The sequence below is a fragment of the Spermophilus citellus genome, assembly GCF_964194105.1.
Source record: "Spermophilus citellus genome assembly, chromosome: 8".
Classification (NCBI taxonomy): Eukaryota; Metazoa; Chordata; class Mammalia; order Rodentia; family Sciuridae; genus Spermophilus; species Spermophilus citellus.
In genome coordinates, this window is record NC_138189.1 from 30,094,407 (window position 1) to 30,120,403 (window position 25,997).

The window sequence follows — 25,997 nt, forward strand, 5'->3', positions numbered from 1 at the left end:
GTATGATTCACAGTTTGGATTTCCATGCTGGTCACAGCCAGCATGGGTTACCTCTGTGGACTGGGATGACTCTACCTAGGAGGCCTGTCAGCCCTCGGTTTTGGGGACTGGGACTAAACCAGGGGATATGGCACAGTCTTATTAATTTGGAAGAAAAGACACTTTAAAAAAATTTTTTTAGTTGTAAATGGACACAATACTTTTATTTATTTTTATTTTTATGTGGTGCTGAGGATCAAACCCAGTGCCTTACACATGCGAGGCAAGCACTCTACCACTGAGCTACAACTCCCGCCCCAGAAAAAGAAAAGATACTTTTTAACAGATGGCAGAGTGTTTGTTTAGTCCTGATCTATGGTAGACAGAACAAAATATTTCAGGAATTGGAAGGTGGGGACCCAGGGGGCCTGTGGAAGGTGAGCAGAAGCCACCACCTATGTTGCATAAATTGAACATAAAAGAAGATTCCTGCACATGTCAATCTGTTCTTGGTGTCAATGGACTTCTGGGAGAAAGCCAGAGGGCGAGAGGCATTGGCTATAGATAGAGTGTGTTGTGTGGTCTGAATGCTGAGGTGAAGGGGCAGCAGTGTGGTTGGAAGACGAACCAGAGTGACTGGAATCTGGTAAGGTCAACTAGCCAGACAGTTGTCTGTCCAGGGACACATCCAGGAGCAAAGCCAGGAACTCAGGATGTGTCACTGAGCAACTGTGCTTATCCCAGGATCACAGGGCCTGGGCAGCACAGGTGTAGGGTGTCCAGAGGCTGTGCTGCGGGGTGAATGGACATCAGGCTGCTCAGACAACTCAGGCACAGGATGAGGTCAAGACCAAGAGCAAGATTAGCCAGAAATATATACAAAAATTGAACTGGAAGGAGTGAGAAGAGTAAGTCAGAGGCCAGGCCAGGACAGGGACAGATTGAAGAGAGGGAGAAGGTGTGTTGCTTCTGCTGTCACCTGTTCCCAGTTGTGCCCCTGGTCAGACAGCTGATGCATATCAAGGAAAGGAAGAAGGGTGAGCAAAAAGAAAAGGGTTTTCTTTGGGTAGGATGGAAGCCTGAGATGGCCAGCAGAGGGGAGTCTGACCAAGGGTAATTTGCAGAGGTTTCGGTGAGAGGCCAGGTGGGAAGGGGCTTTCTTGGTAGACTCCACATGGTCTGTGACTGAAATGCTTGCTTTTCCTCAGGGTTTTGTCATATACCTCCTTCTCTTTCCACATATATCCACAGAACACACTCCGTTTTGCTGTAGTAACAAATGAATCTAGATCTCACACCTGTATTTCTTGCTCTGCTGAACTGTTCACCGTGAGTTGTCTACAGCTGGGTTCCTCATAGTTTTTATTCTAAGACCAGCTTGACTGAGCAGCATCTCTCTCTGGAATGCTACTGATTGTTGTAACAGAGGGGGAAAAGAGGCCACCAGTAACCTTGAGCTGGCCTTGAAGCTTCTGCATAGAAGGGAGGGGACACATGTCATTCCATTCACTTTTCATTGGCCAACACAAGTCCAATGGATGAGCCTGACATCAACAGGGAGGCAAGATCTAATCTTTCTCAGGAAGGGACAGTGAATATTTGTAACAGTGGGACAGTTCACTAAGCAACTGTGCTTACCCCAGGACCATTTCACTACTCCCACCATCTCAGTCAGTGAGAAGTCTCAGATCTCCTCCTCTAGTTCAGGTCTCTGTACTGAAAAGATCCAACAGTTCTCCCTGGTCACTTCAAACGAAAGTCATCTCCTCCTCTGTGTTTTTGTTTTTCTTTGTGATTAATGGCCCAAGGTTCACCTGGTTAGCCAGATCAGACTCCTGAGATTTGTCTTTGATTTCCTTCATCACCCCATATCCAGCTATCAGTCAGAAAGTTCAGCACATATTTCTTGAATATGCCCCTTTCTTCTCATCTCTCCTGCCTCTAATAATCCAGGGCTGGTATTTATCATCTGGATTACTTTGGCAAACTCTTAAATAATCTCCATGCCCCCATCTTTTTCTTCTCAACTTTGTTCCACCAGCATCCAGGGATGGTCCTAACAATACGCCCTCTGTGGTCCCCTCTGCTTAAGTTCTCACCAGGCTTCTCCTTGTCCTGAGAACTGAACCAGAACTAAACCTCTTCATCTGCCTGCCCAGACTCCACTTAATGACTGCTCACACCACCCCACCCCCCCAGGCTGCTCCTGCCGCCCACTCTAACATCTCTGTCACTTCTAGAATGCTACAGGCTCTTTTGTTCCTTCTGCCTATGATGCTGTGTATCCTCAGCTGGCTGACTGTAACTCACATCTCAGATCTCTGCGTAGACAACACTCACCCCCAAACCCTCTCTCCTCTTTCTAAACTGGGAACGCTGTCCCCATTGGGTGCTCCATGGCACCGGCTGCCCTTGCTATGGCTCGGATCACCATTTAGAGCCAACCCAGGTGCCCACTGTTTTCATGCCTGCACTACCGTCTCTTTGGGGCAGTGACTAGTTCAGCATTATATCTCCAGCTCCTGGGAGAGCACCAGGGACATTCTAGGGACCAGTGTTTATGGAGTGATGATGAAGGTCCAATATGGTATCCAAGAGCGGACTTTGATCTGACCTCAAGAGCAAGGCCAGAGGGTCACAGATAGTGCCTGCCTTAACATGAAGGGGAATTGATTAAGAGTAGCTTAGGGCTAGAAGGAAACAGTGAAGCAAGACAGTCTGCTGAGAAAGACAGTGAGTGCATCTCACCAGGGAGGGATTTTTATCTGTCTTGTTCACTGATGCATCCCTATGCCTAGAACACATAGTAGGCAGCTAATAAATTATTTATTGAATGAATGAATGAATGAACAAATAGTAGGTCAGGATTCTTTGGCTCCAAGAACCAACCCTGATCCACCTAAGCAAAAGGAGTACATTGGAAGGATATAGGGTGGTTTGCAGAATCATCATCAAGTCTAGAGAACCAAGCCTGGCAAATAAACTGGGAGGCAGCCAGGCAGTTCTCACAGGGCCAAGACTGAGTCACAGGAGTACCTGCCAAAGGCACCACCCTGGCACTGCTGCCGGACACTGTTCGCTGCCCTGGCCATCAGTGGCCTCGCTGCCACCAGTCATCAGTGGCGGCGCCACTGCCTGCTTGTGAGTCAGCGCTCACGGACCCTGTGACCTGACCTGACCTCTGAGAGTCCCAGTCCCTGCTTGGCTGAACAGAATGCTCATTAGTTGCCTGAAAGCAGGAGAGAAGGAGTACTCATTTCCACCGACAGAGGGGGCCATGCTGCCTCCTGTTTTCAGAGGCCTCAATGAGGATTGATAACACAAGCTTGAAGTATTTAAGTATGGTAAATGCCTACTATAAAAATTGAACCCATCCAGGAAGGTGTAAAGTATAAAATACAGGTACACTCCCTATTTCCCAATCGCTATTCACCCCAAGAAACAGCCAGGTTATGGGTTGGTGGTAGGTGCTTGCCCATTTCCTCAAGAAACTTCTGGAATAAGAAGTGTTTCTTGAACTGCACAGGGCTGGACCTCCTAGCCTTCACAGAATTCTTGCAATCTATATACAAACCTTATGGTGATGTTTTCTACTTGGGAGTAAAGTGGTTGCCTGGAGTCCTGAGGCTGTGTGTGCTGGTGGCTCCTAACTGCCAGGAAGAGACCACCCGTCCAGTGAAAAGAAAGCAGACTGGCCCGAGGTGCTATTTGCTGTATGTGTGCTGTGTTGTATGTGACGGGCATTTCTTGCTTGAGATTGATCAGGAATGTTGTGGCATCTATCATTTTGATGGGTAAGCCAAATTTGGGTTTGGCCTTGGCCTTAATGGATTTTGGTGGCTAAGTGACCACCTCCTAGATAGAATGATGTGTTGGTGAGTTCCCTTCTCCACATAAAAATATTATCTGAAATAATATTTTCTGGGATTTTTGAGTAAAGTTCTAGAACTAACCTGTCATCAGCTGCCTGCCAGGGAATGGGTTCTGCGTGTGCAGCTGTGGATGTTCTTGGCTGAGTTTGCAGGTGGCTGACCTGCAGTGGCTGGGAAGCAGCGCTTGGGTGCTCCTCAGTGTTGGGTGGCACAAACATAAGATGCTTCTAGAGGAGGCAGTTTCACATAAGAACAGAGTTATTGCTCAAATAAGGGTTTTGAATTTTTACCAAATAGAACCAGTTGTTCTTATGTGTAAGAAATAGATGAAGAACCATATGTTACAGCAGTTCACTAAATAATACATTTAAGTGAGGTTGGATACCTGCATATCAGATTGTCACAAGGCTGACTCCATCCATCATCAAGATTGGCTCAAAAGTGAGGTGTCAGGCTAGTATCTAGTGTGACCTCTCAGGAGCTGGAAGCAAAAGCCAGCACGTTCCTGCAGCCTGCTCGGCTCAGCTGCCACATGCTTAGTGTAGTGTCAGTGAAAGATCCTGCGTGGGAATTTTTGAATGGGGCCAGGCACTTCCTCAATAAATAACCAGTCACAGCATTTCTTAACAGAACAGAGCAGATGGGATAAGATTACGGTATAACATCCAGGATTCCCCTACAAAGCCTTTATGTCTGAAATCTATACCACCCAAGCATGTAAACTGGAAGCAGGTTGGTTTTTATACTCTTAGAAATGGGATCAATAGTACATCTTTTTTGATAGAATTTCATAAACAGCTACAGGTTGATAATTTGAAAGCGCAGACTGATTCAGTTGTGCCTTGTCAGCTTTGATTCATTTGAAAACATTTTCAGTGTGAAAACAGAGAAGGGCCTTTATTAAAAACTATTATTTTCACCGACGTGATTCTGCAATCTGCATTTGGGGTAAAATTGGGGGTTCATAACCCACTTCAATCTAATGTATGAAATATGATATGTCAAGAGCTTTGTAATGTTGTGAACAACCAATAAAAAAAAAAAAGAAAAAAAAACTATTATTTTCCATGTGTAATGAATCTGACAGAAAAGCAGAATAGGTTGCTTATCCTAGAAACACTGGCTCTTTGAAAGAAGGTGCCAATTCTAGTGACAACATTTAAAAATAGGTGGAAGCACCTATTTTAATTGGAATTTAGTTTTTTATGGCCTTGGTGTCAGAAGGTCCTCAGGAGATCAGGTAGCGGTTGGAAAAAGTACAATCATGTGAATCTGTTAAAACCCTGCCCCTGCTTTGCCTGAGTAGGAAGCAAATAATTCGGTTGTTCCTCAGAGGCCACACCACGACAGGGGCACCCAAGGGTCAGGAAAAGAATGAGAGGTGTCAGCTGCAGGAAGAGGAAGTGGAGTTGTGGGGGCCGCAGGGAGAAGTGGGAGCTGAGGTGGGAGTGAAGTTGCACAGTGTGCATGCTAGTGGACCCTTCTGCCCACATGTGGAGAGCCATCTCCTCTACTGGGCTTTGCAAAAGTGTCCCTGTGGCCACAGAACAGATGGTAACAGATGCTTCCAGCTCCTGAGAGGTCACACTACTCCTTACTGTCTGTCCAAGAGAAAGGCTTGTACACTAGTGCTCCCGGCACTTTAGATGTTATAGCCTCAAATAGCAAACAGCCCAGAAGTCTGTCCACAGTGGGCAGAGACAGTGTTCCTCCACAAGAGAAACAAACTGGTGTGCAGAGCAGTAGGGGGAAATCTCAAGATCATTTTTGCTGAGTGAAATGGGGCAGAACTCCCCTCTCTCTCCATAAAAGATATGCTATATAATTCCACTTATATAAAACTCTGGAAAATGCAAACTAATCTTTGATAGAGGAAACAGGAGTGAATGGTGGCTTGGAGAGAGGGTAGAAGGAGAGATGGATTCCAAGAAATGTTGGGGGGGCAGATAATGGAAATATTTGGTAAACTGTGCTGGTTTTACAGGTATGTTTGTGTGTCAAACACATCAAGTAATATATTTAAATATGTAAGCTTTTTTAAAAAGAAAGTTTGAAAAATGAGAACAGGGACTGTTCTCAGTAAAGGTCAGTTAAGAATAAGTAGGCACTTTTATTATCTCTGTTTTACGGATGAAGGAACTGAAGCCCAGAAAGGTTAAATAACTTGCCCAAGCTCACACAGCCAGACAGTGGTGTGGCCAGCATGCTGTTGGCTGTAGGATTTGAACACTACAGGATAAAGAGTGTGAAGACAGCTAGAAGAACAGTCAGGCCCCAAATGATGGTGAGAGGCAGTGTGTCAGAAGAGTAGCCAGAGGGCAGTGGAGAACAGACACAGGAAAAGGATTTTCCATTGAAATTTTGTGGAAACTCATTTGTTAGGTACAAGAACTTGCTTATTCTCAATAATCTGTTAATTCACAGACTATCTAGTTCACCCACTTAAAGAATAAATTCTCCTGGAGGTGGTAGCACACACCTGTAATCCCAGTGGCTTGGGAGGTTGAGGCAGAAGGATTGTGAGTTCAAAGCCAGCCTCAGTGAGGACCTAAGCAACTTAGCGAGACCCTGTCTCAAAACATAAAATTAACTGAGGATGAGGCTCTATGGTTAAGCACCCTGAGCTCCATCCTTATGGTATCAAAATTTTAAAAAATACATTCAGTAGTTTGTAATATATTTACAGGGTTGTGCAACCATGACCACAATGTAATTTCATAACATTTTGGGCAGCCCCAAAAGCAACCCTATGCCCATCAGCTGTCAGTCCCCAAGCTTCCTCCTTTCTTCCCTCCCCGCCATAGCCCTAGACAGTCACTCATCTTCTTTCTATTGCCATGGGTTTGCCTCTTCTGGGCATTTCATGTGATGGAATCATTCCACATGTGGCCTTTGCACCTGGATCTTTCACTTAGTACGTGTTCAGGAGTCATCCACGCAGCAGCACGTATTAGTACTTCATTTCTTTTTGTGGCTGAATAATAAATATTCCATGGTATGTTTAGGCCACATTATGTTTATCTGATCATCAGTTGATAATCACTAGGTTCTTCCATTTGGGGGCTATTATGAATCATGTTGTCATTCTCAGATTTGTCTAAACAACCAATGGTTATCAGTTGATAAAAGAGGCAGGTATGAATCACAGGCATGAATTCCAGCCTAGTGGAAAACTATTTATTTGCAGGCCATCTGGTTATATTGGGATTAACAAAATGTGTGAAGTCTCTTTTGGAATACTTTCCTGTGTGGCAAAAAATTTATGCTTAGACCATGGATATCAATGATAGTGTTTCCTAATTAATAATATTTAAGGAAATTGCAAAATAATTAATAACATTTATTGAGTACCTCCTATGTGCTAGGCACTTCCTATAGGTTGATATGTATTTTCCAGAATAGATCTTATACTAATCTATGTGTGTCTTTCTTCTTCTTCTCCTCCTCCTCCTCCTCCTCCTTTTTCTTCTTCTTCTTCTTTTAGTTGTCAATGGATGTTTATTTTATTTATTTATATGTGGTGCTGAAAATTGAACCCAGTGCCTCACACATGCTAGGCAAGTGCTCTACCACTGAGCCACAGGGGCTGAGCCACAACCCCAGCCCCTGTTATTATTCTTATAGATGGGATTTCTGAGGCACATAGATGTTGGAGCGCATGCTCTGAGGTCTGGCTCCGGGCCCCTCAGCCCACCTCTGAGGTGTGTGCAGGCAGCCTCTCATCTTATCATCACAGCTCTCTGCTCTGCCTGGGCCATCTCAGGAGCCACAGGAGCTTGCTCAGAGAAGGATGGCTTGGCTGTGTGACAGATCCAATGACCCAGGGAAACTGAACCCAGAAAGGGGTGAATAAATGTTAGCTTTCCTCTTTCCTTGCTGATGTTCTACATCAGAGGTCAGCAAACTTTTGCTCTCAAAGGCTCAATGGCAAATAATTTCCAATCTGCAGGCCACCAGAGAGCAGCCACAGACAGTTCTCAAAGAATGTGCTTGGCTGTGTTCCAATAAAACTTTATTTACAGCTGGGCACAGTGGTGCGCCCCTGTAATCCCAGCAGCAGAGAAGGCTGAGATGGGAGGATCACAAGTTCAAAGCCAGCCCCAGCCTCTGCGAGGCACTAAGCAACTAAGTGAGACCCTGGCTCTAAATAAAATATGAAATAGGGCTGGGGATGGGGCTCAGTGGTCAAGTGCCCCTGAGTTCAATCCCTGGTACCCATCCCTTCTAAAAAAAATAACTTTATTTACAAAAAGAGGCAGCAGGTCAGATTTGGTGGTTGCAGTTTGTTGACCCCCTATTCTTCCAGTTCCTCTGCCAGTCCCCCAGAGAGTGGACTCCAGCTCCAGAGGCGCCTCACTCCGTGGCACAGCCTGGGCTGGCTTTCGTTTCTTCCTTGCATGTTTGTTTCCACGTCCTCACTCGTGCTCCCAGAGGCCTCCAGGAGACAGATTCCATATCCCCAATTCCTTTCCTGGGGGTCTGTTTTGGGGAAACCAAGATAACGTTATTCAGTGTGGTGCTGCAGCAGGATGAGGACGTGTGTGCCAGCTGCTGCTGTGCTCCTGATGACCCTGGACGGAGGGCTCCACCCCTTTGTGCCTCATTTTCTTCATCTGTGATATGAGCATCATCACAGAACCTACCATGGATCAGGAGGATTTTATGTGTTTATCTGAGTAAACAGTAGCCTGCCTGATAACAGTGTATTTAACTATTGTAAAATATAGACTGTGAATAGTTCATAATGTCTTTTCTTTTCTCTCTCTTTTTTCCATAGTGCTAGAAAGATTGAATCTAGGGCTGCATGCATGCTTAAGCAAGTGCTGTACCACTGAGCTACGTCCCTGTCCCTTTCTTTGAGATGGAGCCTTCCTAAATTGCTAAGGCTGGTCTCAAACTTATGATCTTCTTACCTCAGCCTCCTGAGTAGCTGGAATTATAGGCATCTGCCACCACACCTGGCTCTTGTGGTGTTTTTCATTTATTCATGGAAAAGTACCACAAGGCCCTCTTTGCAGGAAAACTTCAGATTGAGTTGATGGCTTAACATTTTTTTCAAGACTTTATTTTTTAAAAATATTTTTTAGTTTTAGATAGACACAATATCTTTATTTTTATTTGTTTATTATTATGTGGTGCTGGGGATTGAACCCAGGGTCTCATGCATGTGAAGTAAGCACTCTGTCACTGAGCTACAACCCAAGCCCTCAAGACTTTATTTTTATAGAGCAGTTGGTTCATAGCAAAGTTGGAAGGAAGTTAGAGACATCTCATAACACCATCCCCCACACAAGCCTCCAACCTTGTCAACGCCCAGATTCACAGCAGTGCATTTGCTACAATTCAGGAACCTACACGGACACATCATCACCATCCAAAGTCCTTAATTTCCTTGGGCTTCACTCTTGGTCTTACATATTCTGTGGATTTGGACAAACGCATAATGACACATAACCATCTTTTTTCATTATTTATCGTGACAGTATAAATGGATGGCTGACACTATGCATTTACCCTCAGTTTGGGTCTTGATGATTTGAAATCTGTTGTCTTTCGTGTTTATAATATATAAAGAATTCCTATCTCTTAGGGCTATCTACTGAACTACGTATGAATGACATAAAATGTCAGGAATGATCTTCAAAATGATCTCTGGGTGTGGACGTGGATGAAATAACATTGGTCCTAAAATGACATTTGTTGACATTGGATGATGAGACCTGGGAATTTGTTATAATATTCTGTCTACTTTCTCATGTTTTGAAAATTTCCGTAAATATAAGTGTTTTGTTTAAGATCACATAGTTATAGGAGGGAAGGAGATAATTGTCTACAACTAGAGGCTGAGGACTGCAGCACCTTCATTCTTTAACATATCAGGAATTCAGGCTTTTTTTTTTTATTCTTAAGCGTACCAGAGACCCCCTGAAGGATTTATGTCATATGATCAGCAGCCTGGGGAGGAACCTCGTGATACTTGGCTAGTGAAGGCAAGACCTGGTGACACTTGCAAATTTCAGAAGGAATATTGGACAAGGATGTTGAAAGCAAACATTGGAAAGAGGTCAGAGTATCTATTCAGGAAAATCCTTAGGATCTATAAAGTGGTTGTGGTACTTGTCCAGGAGAATAAAATAAAGAAATCACAACCTTAGCCTAGAACAATAAGTCATTAAGATTTTTAACTTTGGAGCTGGGCATGGTGACCTACCTTGCCTGCAATCCCAGCAGCTCACGAGGCTGAGGTAGGAAGATAGAGAGTTCAAGGCCAGCCTTAGCAATTTAGTGAGAACCTAAGCAACTCAGTAAGACCCTGTCTCTAAATAAAATATTAAAAAGGGCTTGGGGATGTTGCTCAGTGCTGAAGTGCCTCTCTGTTCAATCCCCAGTATCAAAAAAAAAAAAAAAAAGATTTTTAGCTTCTGTTTGGGCACAATGACTCATGCTTGCAATCGCAGCGCCTTGGGAGGCTGAGATAAGAGAAGTGCAAGTTTCAAGCCAGCCTCAGCAACTTAGTGAGAAGAAAAAAGTTTGGGGGATGTAGTGGCAAAGGTCAGTGGTAAAGCAACCTGGGTTCAATCTCCAGTACAAAAAAAAAAAAAGATTTTTTAGCTTTGAGGATATTGACATGGAGTTCAGTTGATAGTGAAAGAGTACTTTTCAAAACCTCCTGACTCATGAGTGTACAAATCTCTGCCCTAATCCCTAAAAGTCCTCAGACTATGGATAAACCTGGATTATAATTGCATCACCATTGGGGATTGTTGAAGTGGGGGAGAAGGTTGCACCTAGAAGGTAACAGGGAGGTACCCGTGTTCGCAAGGGCAAGATTGACAGAGCCACTCATCAATACTCTAGTGGCTTGCAGTTTTTACTAGTGGTCCAGAGACTCGTCTTTGCACTGTTCTTTCAGATTCGGTTGTAATCTTCACTGAGTCTAATTTGTATAGTATGTGACTTAAAATTCTGTTGACTTCAAGAGGGGGGCTGATATTCTTGTGCTAAGTCACTGGTGGAATTTGAATTGAAATCTCTATTTCAAGTCCTGGTTTTCCAGTTTCCCATGTGGCCTTGTCATTTACACAGATGACATGGCAGGTTTGAGTTGAGAAATGGTGATAATTTACAGTAGAAATCAAATCACATGAAATCACTGTGTTTGATTGATGAGGTACAATCATCATCATGTGCTGATTGATGATGTGCTCATGGACGTGCAGGGTCCTGTGATAGCTGCAGGTAGGGGTCACCCACGTGGGCATATTTTCTCCGTGTCTCTTCCATCCACTCTGGCATGTGGACATATTTTGCATTCAGATCCTCTAATTTGGTGGTTTTTCTGACAGGTTTGGACTAAAAGTCCACAAGCTCAATCCTGGAATACCCCAAGGGGGCATGAGGATCATGTAATAATTAGTGAAGTAGAATCAGGTAGGGATTTCTTGGGCAGATAAGAGAGGGATGGTGTTTTAAATCTGGAACTGATCATGAATAATTCTTTTGAGCTCAGTTTTATGCTGATACAAATGTTTTTGAAGTGCCAAGTGCAATTAAAGCATCATCAAGGATAGGCACCTGCATGTCATTCCTGGTGATAGAACACTGTTAGTTTTTAATTCCCACATTACTGAAATGGAACACAACCATTTATATCATGTAATACATAAAATCTACTAGGAATTCGGTAGTTTTGCTATTGTTTGAGGTCATTCAAAATCATTTTGCCCATTAAGCATGTCACTATAATTATTGAATAATGACTTGAAGGAAAGAATGTAGAAAAGATTCTTGGGAAAATACAAATACAAAGGACCAGTGAAAAAGAGACCAAGGTGGAGGGATGTGTAAAATAGTGATAAAATCTACAGAAACATAGCTCTTTCCAAGGAGGATTAAAACTAAACCAAGCCCAGGATACTGTTTGTATATATCAAAAAGTTCAAGCTGGTTGTGGTGGTGCATGCCAGTAGTCCTAGTGGTTTGGGAGGCTGAATTAGGAGGATTGCAAGTTTAAAGTCAACCCCAGCAACTTAGTGAGGCCCTAAGCAGCTTAGGGAGATCCAGTATCAAATAAAAAAATTGAAAAGGGACTAGGGATGTTGCTTAGTGGTTAAGCACCTCTAGGTTCAATCCCTGGTACTAACAAACAAACAAATAAATAAAGTTTGGATTGTTAGTGTATTTATAATTATAATTGTCTTGGTGTGTAGAAAGGGACAGTAGACAGTGAGGAAGTGGTTCATATCCTTGTTCTTCAATATGTGGTGCTTGGCCATATCACCAGCGAGCCTGTTATCTGTTATCAACGTGGATTCTCAAGCCCTACCTCAGACCTACTGAATCAGAATTTTCATTGTAGTGAGTTCTCTAAGTGATTCACAGGCACATTAAATCTAGTATAGGCAATAGAGGTATTCATGTATCTCATTTAAAAATCAGGGTCCAGAGGTCCCAGAGTGGCCATCGACATAAGTGACACAGTCTCTTACCTCATTCTACTCTGCCATCCTAGCTCCTTGACTTTTGGTTTTTCCATTTGTGATCTCAGAGTTTCAAGATGCTGCTGTGGTTCCTCACACAAGTGAGTTCCAGGCAGGAAGGATGGTGCAGAATTCTTCGGACCCCTTGGCCAGACGGGGGTCATGTGTTGACTTTTAGAGTACTCTTTGGGAAGGGGGATGGCGTGACTAATGGTATATTCATTCAGGTAAAACAATTGATTTTCTTCTGTGTGCCAGCTAATGAGCAGCCTGTGGGGCTAACGGATCAAGGAACTCTGTCCATTGTCTGAACAATATTAGGGTTCTGTAGTAAAGAGGAAATGGGGGGTGCATTAGTAGATAGGAATCAGTATCTGCCACAGGCAGGTTGAGGCCAGATTTGGAAGGATCTTGGAAGGCATGACAAGAATGGACGGACGTAGGGGCTGCGGTTGTGGCTGAGTGGCAGAGCACTTGCCTAGCATGTGTGAGGCACTGGGTTCCATCCTGAGCACTGCATAAAAATAAATAAATCAATAAATAAAAATGATATTAAAAAATGTGACCAGGTTGTTATTGGGGAATCCAGACAGCAACATCTCAGATTTGTGTTTCGAGAAGTAAACCCAGCCACATGGAGAATTGAAAGGAGACTTTTGAAGTGATCTGAGTGCACCATGATGAGTACTAACCTAGCACAGCCTCAGGTAGAGTGGAGGAAGGGGGACATTTGGAAGGCTGCTCAGAGGCAGAGATCTGGAGCTGCTGGCACTGTGTGCAGAGGATGAAGAGGGATGTCCCTGAGGCTTTTATTTTTTATTTTTTTGGGAAAATTACCTCAGATTACCAAGTTTTATTTTAGTCAGAATTTTAGCAATGGAGTCAATTGGTGGAATCCTAATGAGGCTAATTATGGGGGCAGAAAATGGCTCTGTGCAGAACCAAATGTCTGAGTTACCTAGGCTTTATTTATTTATTTATTTATTTATTTATTTATTTATTTATTTATTTTTATTGGTTGTTCAAAACATTACAAAGCTCTTGACATATCATATTTCATACATTAGATTCAAGTGGGTTATGAACTCCCATATTTACCCCAAATACAGATTGCAGAATCACATCCTTTACACATCCACATTTTTACATAATGCCATATTAGTGACTGTTGTATTCTGCTACCTTTCCTATCCTCTACTATCCCCCCTCCCCTCCCCTCCCATCTTCTCTCTCTACTGTAATTCATTTCTCTCCTTTTTTATTTTCCCATTCCCCTCACAACCTCTTATATGTAATTTTGTATAACAGTGGGGGTCTCCCTCCATTTCCATGCAATTTCCCTTTTCTCTCCCTTTCCCTCCCACCTCATGTCTCTGTTTAATGTTAATCTTTTCTTCCTGCTCTTCCTCCCTGCTCTGTTCTTAGTTGCTCTCATTATATCAAAGAAGATATTTGGTATTTGTTTTTTAGGGATTGGCTAGCTTCACTAAGCATAATCTGCTCTAGTGCCATCCATTTCCCTGCAAATTGCATGATTTTGTCATTTTTTAGTGCTGCATAATACTCCATGGTGTATAAATGCCACATTTTTTTATCCATTCATCTATTGAAGGGCATCTGGGTTGGTTCCACAGTCTAGCTATTGTGAATTGTGCTGCTATGAACATCAATGTGGCAGTATCCCTGTAGTACACTCTTTTAAGGTCTTCAGGGAATAGTCCAAGAAGGGCAATAGCAGGGTCAAATGGTGGTTCCATTCCCAGCTTTCCCAGGAATCTCCATACTGCTTTCCAAATTGGCCGCACCAATTTGCAGTCCCACCAGCAATGTACAAGAGTACCCTTTTCCCCACATCCTCGCCATCACTTGTTGTTGTTTGCCTTCATAATGGCTGCCAATCTTACTGGAGTGAGATGGTATCTTAGGGTGGTTTTGATTTGCATTTCTCTGACTGCTAGAGATGGTGAGCATTTTTTCATGTACTTGTTGATTGATTGTATGTCCTCCTCTGAGAAGTGTCTGTTCAGGTCCTTAGCCCATTTGTTGATTGGGTTATTTGTTATCTTATTGTCTAATTTTTTGAGTTCTTTGTATACTCTGGATATTAGGGCTGTATCTGAAGTGTGAGGAGTAAAAATTTGTTCCCAGGATGTAGGCTCCCTATTTACCTCTCTTATTGTTTCTCTTGCTGAGAAAAAACTTTTTAGTTTAAGTAAGTCCCATTTGTTGATTCTTGTTATTAACTCTTGTGCTATGGGTGTCCTATTAAGGAATTTGGAGCCCGACCCCACAATATGTAGATCAGAGCCAACTTTTTCTTCTATCAGATGCAGAGTCTCTGATTAACTTTTTCTTCTATCAGACGCAGAGTCTCTGATTTGATATCAAGCTCCTTGATCCACTTTGAGTTAACTTTTGTGCATGGCGAAAGAAAGGGATTCAGTTTCATTTTGTTGCATATGGATTTCCAGTTTTCCCAGCACCATTTGTTGAAGATGCTATCCTTCCTCCATTGCATGCTTTTAGCCCCTTTTCAAATATAAGATAGTTGTAACTTTGTGGATTAGTCTCCCTGAGGCTTTTATAGGATGACTCACTCAGCTCTCTGATAGCAGTGACTTTGAAAAAAAAAAAGCCTATGGGGCTAGGGATGTGGCTCTTGCCTGACATGCATGAGGCCCCAGCACCACAAATATAAACAAAATAACCATCTATGCATTTAGCATATGTATAGAATCTTGATATTTCCACTTAATGTGTCACAAACTGATTTCTATGTCAGTACATACAGAACTGTCTCCCACACTAGAGAAAATCTGGTTAAGTTGGCCAAGGTGGACTTAAACTTTCAGTCTTCCTGCCTTGGCCCCCAAATCACTGAGATTACAAGTGTGTACCACCAGGCTCAGCTTTATTCCTCTCTCTTTAACTCAGTTTTTATTTTTATTTATTTGAAAAAGTATGTAAAATAAAGCAAGTTAAAAGCCATTCATAATCTGATAAATTTGAGGAACTATAAAAAGTAAGGAAGGAACTTCCCCCTTCCTCTTCACAAGTTTGAGGGTAGCCTGAACAAGTTGGCAAGACCCTGTCTCTGAAAAAAATAAGTAAATAAAAAGGGCTGGGGATGTAGCTCAGTGGTATAGCATTTGCCTGGCTTGCTTTAGGCCCTGGATTCAATCCCCATTACAGGGTGGGGACAGTAAAGAATTCTCTCATGGCTGCCACTTAATGCATGCCACACGTGACATAAAAAAAAAAAAAAATATTATTATCTGGTTTGGAATTGTCTGGACCTCTGCCTCCCTAGCCTTGCATGAAGGGTCAAGCTGACTGTGTAAACATTCAGGATCCTTTGCTGGGTTGGGAGACTGTCACCAGCTAGCTGATAAATTTATAAAACTCATGCCCTCAGCAGTACAGGGTAGCAAGCACGTCCTTTTCTCTCCAAAAGAAGGAACTAGGTGAATACATGCCCTACATGATATTATACAATGCTTTTATCCTTTATAATCACTAATGTAATAAGTAATGTTACCCTTTTGGAGATGGAAATTGATCAGTAGATGAGAATATATAATGAGGGGAGAGAGTCAAGATTCCAACATAGACTTTCTGACTCCAAGCTCCAATTTCTTTTTACCCTATACCAATTTTTTTAAAGTTCAAAGTAGGTTGATGTTTTTCGCCATTATTACTTCTTGAAAATCAATTTGTGCATTTGATTTACGCTTCCTGACAAACTACATTTTCCCCCTCCCTTCCTTCCAAAGGAAACTTCTGTTCCTCCATTCATAAGGCATCTGATGATAGTTTTTCATGATATCCTATAGATGATATATTTTATTTTAAAATGCTAGATGACATTATAGCAGTCACTCATGGAAACCTATGGAAACATGACTCCAGAAGAAAAACTATATATGTGTGTGTGTGTGTGTGTGTGTGTGTGTGTGGTGTTGATGGTCCTTTATTTTTATTTATTTGTATGTGGTGATGAGAATCAAACCCAGCACCTCACGCATGCTAGGCAAGCACTCTACCACTGAGCCACAACCCTAGCCCCAATATAGGTATATATTTTTTTAAAACTCTGCATTTGTTGATGTCTACTTAGAGCAAAGAAACACAGGTGGCCCCTGTGTCTGGTTTCACTGCCAGTTTTTGCGTCCCCTTTTCTCGGATGCACTCATGCTGACCAAGTTTACTTTCGCTGAGTAGTGACAGGTTTTTCAGAATTGGAGTTGTCTAAGAAAAAAAAAAAAGCACACATCGTATTAAGTTTCTGTAAGAGCTGCAATGCAGATTCATCTAGAAAACTCATTCTGTGCATAGGCCATTTTTGTCTCAAACTAATAAACACCTGAGGCCTCAGCTTGGCAGTCAAGAATCTGGACCACCGCTGGTCTCAGGTGCTCCTTCATGCTCTGTCCTCTAACTCCAAGACTGTACTCTACTCTCCAATAAAATGACACAGCATTGAGGCTGAGAGTGTAGAGCGCTTGGTTAGCATGTGGGAGGCCCTGGGTTCCATCTCCACTACCACAAAAAAAAAACAAAACAAATGAACAGAACCCCCCCACAAATTAGAAAAGCAACACATCTCTTCCAGACCAAATGCTACCTCCTCCAGAGAACTTTCCTGGATTGGATTTGCTTTTATACTTCTACACTTCATCTATACTGAGTACTTCTATACCTCATGGGTCTTGGTCCCTTCCTTGGGACAACTAAACTATATCTTTTAATTAGTTCTCTCCAGTTACAGAGAACCTTTTTAAGGCTATTCCTGAAAACAAATATGTCAAAACACTTTGAGAGCTGGAGATGTAGTTCAGGGGTAGAGTGCTTGCCCAGCAGGCATGAGGCCCTGGGTTTGATGCCCATCATTGCAAAAGCAAAACAATAACAAAGAAACACTTTGGAAGAAGACAAGTAGCAATAGTTCCTGCTGATGGTGTAATGGGGTGGGATTGCACACAGGTGGCCTGCAAATTTGTATGCTTTTTGTTGTCTTTTTAATTTGCCTAGTATAGTGTTTGAAGAAAAACAATTGAATTGGAACACCTGCAGATTGGCAGGCGCATACCCCCCACCCCGCCAGTCTCTCCATTTTCTATTGCCTTTTCCTGCCAAGTTACATGTTTACATTCTCCTCCTGACTGCTGATGGCACTTGGGTTACAGTCGCCATGAAGTGATTAAATCAACCATAGATACACCAGGTCTAAGTCATGGCTTTGTCACTCACAAGCTAGCTGTCTTGGGTTAAATGTAAGAGTTCTAATAATACCTTTGGTCCATTGTATATAAGGTGGTAAAGTAGCCTTAAATACAAGTGTCTGTGTGTGTAATAATTATTATACATGTGTGTGCATATATACATATTATACGTGTGTGTGTGTGTGTGTGTGTGTGTGTGTGTGTGTGTATTTGTCCTGGGCATGTGCTCTAAAATACAGGTATATTTTTAATATGGTCATATATAAACAGGGTCAGTTTTGCATACAGACACAAACATGGCTATGGGTTAAAGATTTCCGGAGTGAGCTGTAGAAAAGTGTATTTGTCACTGATTTGAAAGGGCTCTCTGAAAAATTACCTTCAATTTCTATTTAGGCCTTAGAAACAGAAGTGACTTCTGCTGCTGTGAATCAAGAGGTTAAACTAGGTTGGAATAGGGTTGACAACATATACAGTCATTCCAACACTCCAGTATCCTGTGCCATGGCAGAGGCCTTTAGTAGTCATGTTTCCCAGACAGGGCCTCTTGGCTCTCCTTACCCCTGTGCTATGGTTCTCATATGGTGTGTCCCCACCAAAACTCAGCTAAATCAGCTTATGGCTTCATCCCCAATACAGCAGTGTCAGCAGGTGGGGCGGGCCTATTGGAAGGTGTCTGGGTCATGGGGTGGAGCCCTTATGAATGGAATAATGTCTTTCCCCAGGGAGTGAGTTCTCATTCTAGGGAACTGGATTCACATTGCAAGAACCAATTGTTATTTTTTTTTTCTCTTTCTTTTTTTTTATTGTTGGTCGTTCAAAACATTACATAGTTCTTAATATATCATATTTCACAGTTTGATTCAAGTGGGTTATGAACTCCCATTTTTACCCCGTATACCGATTGCTGTATCACATCAGTTACACTTCCATTGATTTACATATTGCCATTCTAGTGTCTGATGTATTCTGCTGTCTATCCTATTCTCTACTATCCCCCCTCCCCTCCCCTCCCCTCCCCTTTTCTCTCTCTATCCCCTCTACTGTAAATCATTTCTTCCACTTGTATTATTCTTCTCTTACCCCTCATTTCCTCTTATATGTAATTTTGTAAAACCCTGAGGATCACCTTCCATTTCCATGCGATTTCCCTTCTCACTCCCTTTCCCTCCCACCTCTCATCCCTGTTTAATGTTAATCTTCTTCTCAAGCTCTTCATCCCTACCCTGTCCTTGGTTACTCCCCTTATATCAAAGCAGTCATTTGGCATTTGTTTTTTAAGGATTGGCTAGCTTCACTTAGCATAATCTGCTCTAATGCCATCCATTTCCCTCCAAATTCTATGATTTTGTCATTTTTTTAATGCAGAGTAATACTCCATTGTGTATAAATGCCACATTTTTTTTATCCATTCATCTATTGAAGGGCATCTAGGTTGGAAGAACCAATTGTTATAAAGTGAGGCTGTCCCTTATGTTTTTTCTCTTCCACTCATTCTTCCTCTTTACCTTGAGTTAGAGTAGCATGAGTCCCTCCCTTACCAGATATGCCCAGTCTGGGACTTCCCAGCCTCTAGAACTAAGAATAAAGAAAGTTCTATTCTTTTTTTTTACTCTTTTATTTTTTTAAATTTTAATTTGTTACATATGACATCGGAGTGCATTACAATTCATATTACACATATAGAGCACAATTTTTCATATCTCTGGTTGTGCACAAAGTAGAGTCACATCCTTTGTGTCTTCATACATGTACTTAGGGTAATGATGACCATCACATTCCACCATCTTTCCTATCCCATTCCCCCTCCCTCCCCCTCGCTCCCCTTTTCCCCTTTGCCCTATCTAGAGTTCATTTAATCCTCCCACCCCCACCCCCGAAGCATATTATGAATCAGCATCCTGAAATCAGAGAAATCATTTGGCAATTTGGTTTTTTGGGGATTGGCTAATTTCACTTTGCATTATATTCTCCAGTTCCATCCATTTACCTGCAAATGCCATGATTGTATTCTCTTTTAATGCTGAATAATATTCCTGTGTGTGTGTGTGTGTGTGTGTGTGTGTGTGTGTGTGTATCTCATATTTTCTTTATCCATTCATCTACTGAAGGGCATCTAGATTGGTTCCACAGTTTAGCTATTGTGAATTGTGCTGCCATAAACATTGATGTGGCTGTGTCCCTATAGTATGCCATTTTTAAGTCCTTTGGGTATAGACCAAGGAGTGGAATAGCTGGGTAAAATGGTAGATCCATTCCCAGTAAGAAACTTCTGTTCTTTATAAACTACTCAGTCTCAGGGATCCTGTTATGGCAACAGAAAATGGACTAAGAAACACTGCATGATGGAGCTCCACTATTAACACGTCAGAGTTGACAAAAGAGATAAGCCAGGGTGAAACATGTTGCCATCCTGCAATTAGAGGAACTATGGGGACACTTTTAGAAAAAAAATGGAAGACTTGAATTTATTAAAGTTGAGTAAGAAGTGAAATCATGTATGCAAAAGTACATTATAAATCGGGCGTGGTGGTGCACACCTATAATCCCAGAGACTCAGGAGGCTGAGGCAGGAGCATCACCAACTTGGGCAACTTAGGGAGACTGTGTTTCAAAATAAAATTTAAAAAAAGGGTGGGGGATGGGACTCAGTGTGTAAGGTCCTGAGTTCAATCCCCAGTAGCCCCCCCAAAAAATGTACATTATAAATTATAAAATGCTATGAAGGCAGCTGCTATTTATTGTCTTGCTGCTGTGTACTTTAACTAAGAGGTCCTTCATCATTTCACAAAGCCTATACAATTCTATTTTATGGATGTGGAAATAGGGCTTAGATGCCAAGTGACTTTCCAAATCTCACAGCCAGTAGAAAGTTGTGCTGCTGAGATTCCTGGCTAGGCCTGTGCTCTCTGCATGGGGCTGTGCTGGCTCCCAAACCCTGTGCTAGGGATATAAGTTAGTTATTACAAAAATGGTTCCCACTATTATTAACAGTCTATTTAAATATAAATGGGTCTTGTTCCCCCCTTATTCTCCCTCAGCTGTCCCCTGCTTATACATTCCTTTACAATGAGACCCCCACCTTTTTCGGATATGTGAACATGATTTATTCCCTCAGAGAAAACAAGAGACAGGAAATAGTAAAGGATAAAGGGGAAAAAGCCAGGGTCAGGTCAAGAGCTTCCCACATCTTGCAGTCTCAGCCTAGAGTGAGCCAGATGGAAGCCAGGGGAGACAATCAAGAGAAGGTTGAGGGCTGGGGATGTGGCTCAAGCGGTAGCGCGCTCGCCTGGCATGCGTGCGGCCCGGGTTCAATCCTCAGCACCACATACCAACAAAGATGTTGTGTCCGCCGAGAACTAAAAAATAAATATTAAAAATTCTTTCTCTCTCTCTCTCTCTCTCTCTCTCTCTCTCACTCTCTTTAAAAAAAAAAAAGAGAGAGAGAAGGTTGAGAGTCAAGCTGCATGCTGCAGATACAGGGCATATCTTTGCAGTAAGAACACACAAGTCACACTCATTTTGGTTTTTGTTTTTTTTTTAAATTTTTTTAATATTTATTTTTTAGTTCTCGGCGGACATAACATCTTTGTTGGTATGTGGTGCTGAGGATTGAACCCGGGCTGCACGCACGCCAGGCGAATGCGCTACCGCTTGAGCCACATCCGCAGCCCCTCACACTCATTTTGGTCAAATAATATTCATGAATTCTGATTTTGCCTCTAATATCTTAAACTTAAATTTGACGTTTATGTCCATGCCTCAAATTCTGTTCAAACCTTTGACAGAGACACAGGTGTCTGGTGTCAGTTTGGGTCCCTTGTGGGGTTGAGGGGCTATGTGGCTATGTGAATCCTAAGGCTCAGTGAGTTTTCTAGATCACAAACTGGTCTTCATCATGCATGTTAGTGGTTTCACTGCTGCTACTGCAGGTGGGTGTGGTTTGTTCTCTCGACTTGTTGCTTCACAAAACACAATCTGGGTGTGACTGTTTATGGACCAGCAGAGGCAATGAGCAGAAAGGTTCCAGATTCCCTCTGAATCACAGGATGCTCAGAACTGACCTCCAGAAAAGACACACATCCCACCCCTAATCTGCCTACTGCTCCATATAGGAGAGAAAATTTTGTGACTGTCTCTCCCCCTAATTTTTTTTCTTTTTGCTTCCATGGTATTTAAAAATCAAAGAAGATTTCTTAAATATAAAAGCTTAAGATAAACACCAAAATATCTTTTAAAAGTTACTTGCTTTATTGCCTGTGTTTTCCACTAACTAGACCCAAAGCCCCTCAAGGGCAGAGACCATGTCTGTTTTGTTCACCATGAGCTTCAAGTCCCCTTTTCTAGCGTTCCCACTATTCTGCAGTTGGCTTCTATATGTAAGGAATCTTTATCTTGGGTCAGTGGCTCACACAGCTGGAGGCAGAGTGCCTATTAGATGTGGGCATATGAAAAAGTGGGCAACCAGGGAAAGGTAGATTTAAGTAAGAAAATAGCATTCCATGTCCATTTGAATTGCAAAACTTCAGAGTTTGAGAACATCCCTGTTGGTGAGGGAACAGGAATGCAGTCACCGCCAGTGGGAATATGAATTGATAAGGTCATGGGGAGTCAAGTCAAAGATGTGAATATCCTTAACTCAGAGTCATGGACTGCATGTTTGTGTCCCTTCGATCTAAATGTTGAAACAATAATCCCTAATGGATTGGTATTATTGGCCTTCTGGAGGTAACTAGATCATGAGAGTGGAGTCCTCTTGCTGGGATTAGTGCCTTTATAAGAACAAACACAGGAGAGCTTGTTTCTTCTCCCCCTTCCTATTCTCTCTACCACACAAGGATACAAAAAGGCAGCTGTGTGCAAACCAGGAAGCAGATCTTAGTGGACACTGGGTCTCCTGGCACCTTGATCTTGGACTTCCTGGTCTCTAGAGCTGTGAGAAATGTTTGTTGTTTAAGCCTCTAGTCTATGGAAATTTGATAAAACAGCCCAGACTAAGACACCCAGCAAATGGACACGTGAACAAGGAGACAACTATAAGGGTGGTGTTATGGCCTCCGCTAAAAATATAAATGTTCTTAGCTGGGTGTGGTGGTGCATGCCTGTAATCTTAGTGGCTTGGGAGGTTGAGGCAGGAGGATGATGAATTCAAAGCCAGCCTCAGCAACTTAGCGCGGCTCTAAGCAACTTAGCAAGACCCTGTCTCTAAATAAAATACAGAAAAGGGCTGGGGGTGTGACTCAGTGGTTGAATGCCCTTGGGTTCAATCCCCAGTATAAAACACACACACACACACACACACACACACACACACACACACATGTATATGTATATGTATTTGGACCCAGCAATGTGTATCTGTCATATGTTATTTAATTTGGCAGGAAATACGTTATAATTTAAAAAAAACTTAGAAAACAAGTATGCTGTAATGAAAAGTCCAGCATCAGATTCTGGTCCTTTATAGTTAGGAATAATTTGTCTCCTCTTTCATCTCAAGTGGTTAATTTCTACTTGGCATTTGGGTGCTTGTACATGTGCTTAGGCCATCTTGTAGGGTTGCTGATGATGGGACAGGGGCCTTCTGGGTGTGCTTTCATAGCACTCCTTCTCCTCCTTCCTGCAATTATCACCCGTTGTGCCATTTCCTGTTGACTTGCTGTATGAGCTCCTTAGATCATAAGTTGATCCTTTAGGGGCAGGTGGCATGTGTACTGTTGCATGAGTGTGCAGTGATGTGCAGTGATCTTTAGTAAGTGACTGATGAATAATTAAAGTAGAAACTTCAGGGGCTTAAGCTCAGCACTATGCACACAGTGCCAGGGTTGGCTATGTGAAGTCCCCACATGGTGAATGGGACCATTAAGCAGCAATCACTGACTCGGGCGGTGTGCCTCTTTCTTGGATTCTGCCAGCCTTCAGCCCTGGTCTCACAGCTAGAGAGGAGAGGGGTGATATGCTTTGTGTAAGGTGATTTAAATCTTGTCCTAGATCCATCAAAATATCTAACTGAAGAATCAGGTTCCCGTTAGGTTTGGGCAGGGGCCAAACCACATACAAACCAAATTTCCTGGTCACTGGGAGATCAGGGTCCCCCAGCCTATCCCAGGCCAGCTTTTCACAGGGAAAACTACTTCTCCTGCCTTCCTCAAGCCCAGAAGCTCAGTCCTTATCTTGTGCTGGGTTCAGGTCATCGGGCTTACAGCCTCCCTGGGCAGCTTGAGGCAGGCCTCATTTCCTTCTTACCAGCTTCTGGCCTGCCTTTCCCCCTGGGAAGGGGCCTGCTGCCTCAAACCCAAAGTGGACTCACTTCTTTTCCCTCTTCCTCCCCCCTTCTTTCATCTCTCGTTTATTCATTTGAATCTGTTGTCATTTTGAGCCCACCTCCATTTATTAAGTCTGGCTAGTATTGGCTCAGCCCTCCAGGCTCATGTGAGAGGCCAAACTCCTTCCCTGAAGAAGCTGCTCTGGTTGGAAGCTTCCAGAGCCTGGTGAATGATTTGAGAACCTCTCTTGGCCATGTCAGATTCCCATAAATCTTGGAGCACAAAACCCTACAGCCCTCCATGCAGATCCTATAGCAGTTAGGATGTAGCACATGGAACCGCTGCAAGGTGCACGGTGAGCTTTGGCTCTACCAAAGCTCTACGCAGGCGTGACCTTGAGTGAATTATCTTACCTTTCTGAATCCAGAAATCAAAACAGAATAAATAATACCTTACAGCAGCATTTTGAGATAATAATCAGGACAATAAGTTAAAGTGGTTAAGTTGGCAATGCCCTGTGTCTGAATCCTGCTTGGGCCCTTTCCCAGATGAATGCTGAGTTTCCCCATCTGAATAAGTCATCACACTCCCTACTTCCTGCTTTTAGATGTTAGAACAATGCCTGGGGCACAGTGGATGCCATCCAGGGGTTTTCTGGGTTTAGTGGTGTCTGGCAGATAGAAAGCACTCAGTGCTCATTATGTTCTATTACTATAATCATTTCTCTAACCTCCTAGGATTGTGCAGATTAATGACCATATAAACATGGTCAAGTGCTCAATGGACATTGCTTTCTTCTTGACTGTGACCTTGGAGATGGCATTCATTCTTACAGAGCTTTGGTGTCTTCCCACAATATGACCTTGAGATCAATGAACAAGCATATTTAATTCCACCTTGACCCTGAGCTAATGCTGCCAGACCCACGCCCATCATGGGCATTTTTTTTTTAAATGGACACAATATCTTTATTCTTATTTATTTTTATGTGGTGCTGAGAATCTAGTCCAGTGCCTCACATGTGCCAGGCAAGTGCACTACCATTGAGCCACAATCCCAGCCCCCCATCATGGGCATTTAATTTAGCATATATATCTCAGCATTCAGAAGGAAGCTTGGAGGGAACCTCAGAGATTATAACTCTAAGCTCCACAATTTTTGGCAGTATAGGAGATTGAACCCAGTGGCATGCTATCTTGAAACTATACATCCCCGCTCCCGCCCCCACTTTTTTTGGGGGAGGGGAAGGAAGGGGAATCAGGGATTGAACTCAGGGGCACTCAACCCCTGGGCCACATCCCCAGCCCTATTTTGTATTTTATTTAGAGACATGGTCTCACTGAGTTACTTAGTACCTCACTTTTGTTGAGGCTGGCTTTGAATTCTCTCCACTTTTTATTTTGAGACTGATGCTGACCTAAAACTTGTGATCCTCTGGCCTTTGTCTTCCAAGTTCCTGGGATTGCAGTTGTACACCACCACGATGGGCAAATCTTCACAATTTACAAGGTGGAATCAGGACCAGAAATGCTACATGAATTACCTGAGGTCACACAGCTGATCACCAGTAGATAGAAGCTCACACCTGGATACCTGGTCCCATGTTCCTTCAGTGCTGCCTCATAGAGAGAAAGCCTCCCAAATCCAAGTGCAATTCAGACACTTTAGATAACTCCTGGCCTTCATCTGGTAGTTGGATTTATCCTCACTTCACCCAGAGCATAACCCCCATCATGTTTGAAAAATTCCAGGTGAGAAGAGTAGTGGCTCAGATCTCCCCATATAAAAGCGTTTTTTTGAAACTAGATGAGATTCCAACACAGATGAAAAAGGGGCCATTTTCTTTTTGGATCTTCTCTATCATTACTTCTGTCAAAGCTGGTTGTGATCAGTTACGTCCCTTTCTAGCTGTGTGTAGGAACTAGGATGCACATACAGTTTGTTTTACAGTGGATGCATTCCTTTGCTAATCGTTGAACTCAAGACTCTTTACCTAAAAGTTTTTCAGAGGGGCATTTACTGAGGAATGTGGCATTTGTGTCTTAATTTCTGGAAAATTTGATCATTTAATACATCTGAAAATTATGCTGAGAATAAGCAGATTGTTGGTAAAATACAAGTGTGCATGGCTTGGTGCACTTTATTAGAATCTTCGGTTTCAGCAAGGAAACAAATATA

General features: G+C 42.7%; 1 protein-coding gene across 9 annotated transcripts in view; it reads left to right on the forward strand.

Annotated features, from left to right (window-relative positions):
* The window catches only part of TBC1D1 (TBC1 domain family member 1), a 294,222-nt gene that overhangs the window by 47,116 nt on the left and 221,109 nt on the right, over positions 1-25,997 (forward strand). The gene's annotated exons all lie outside the window — the stretch shown is intronic.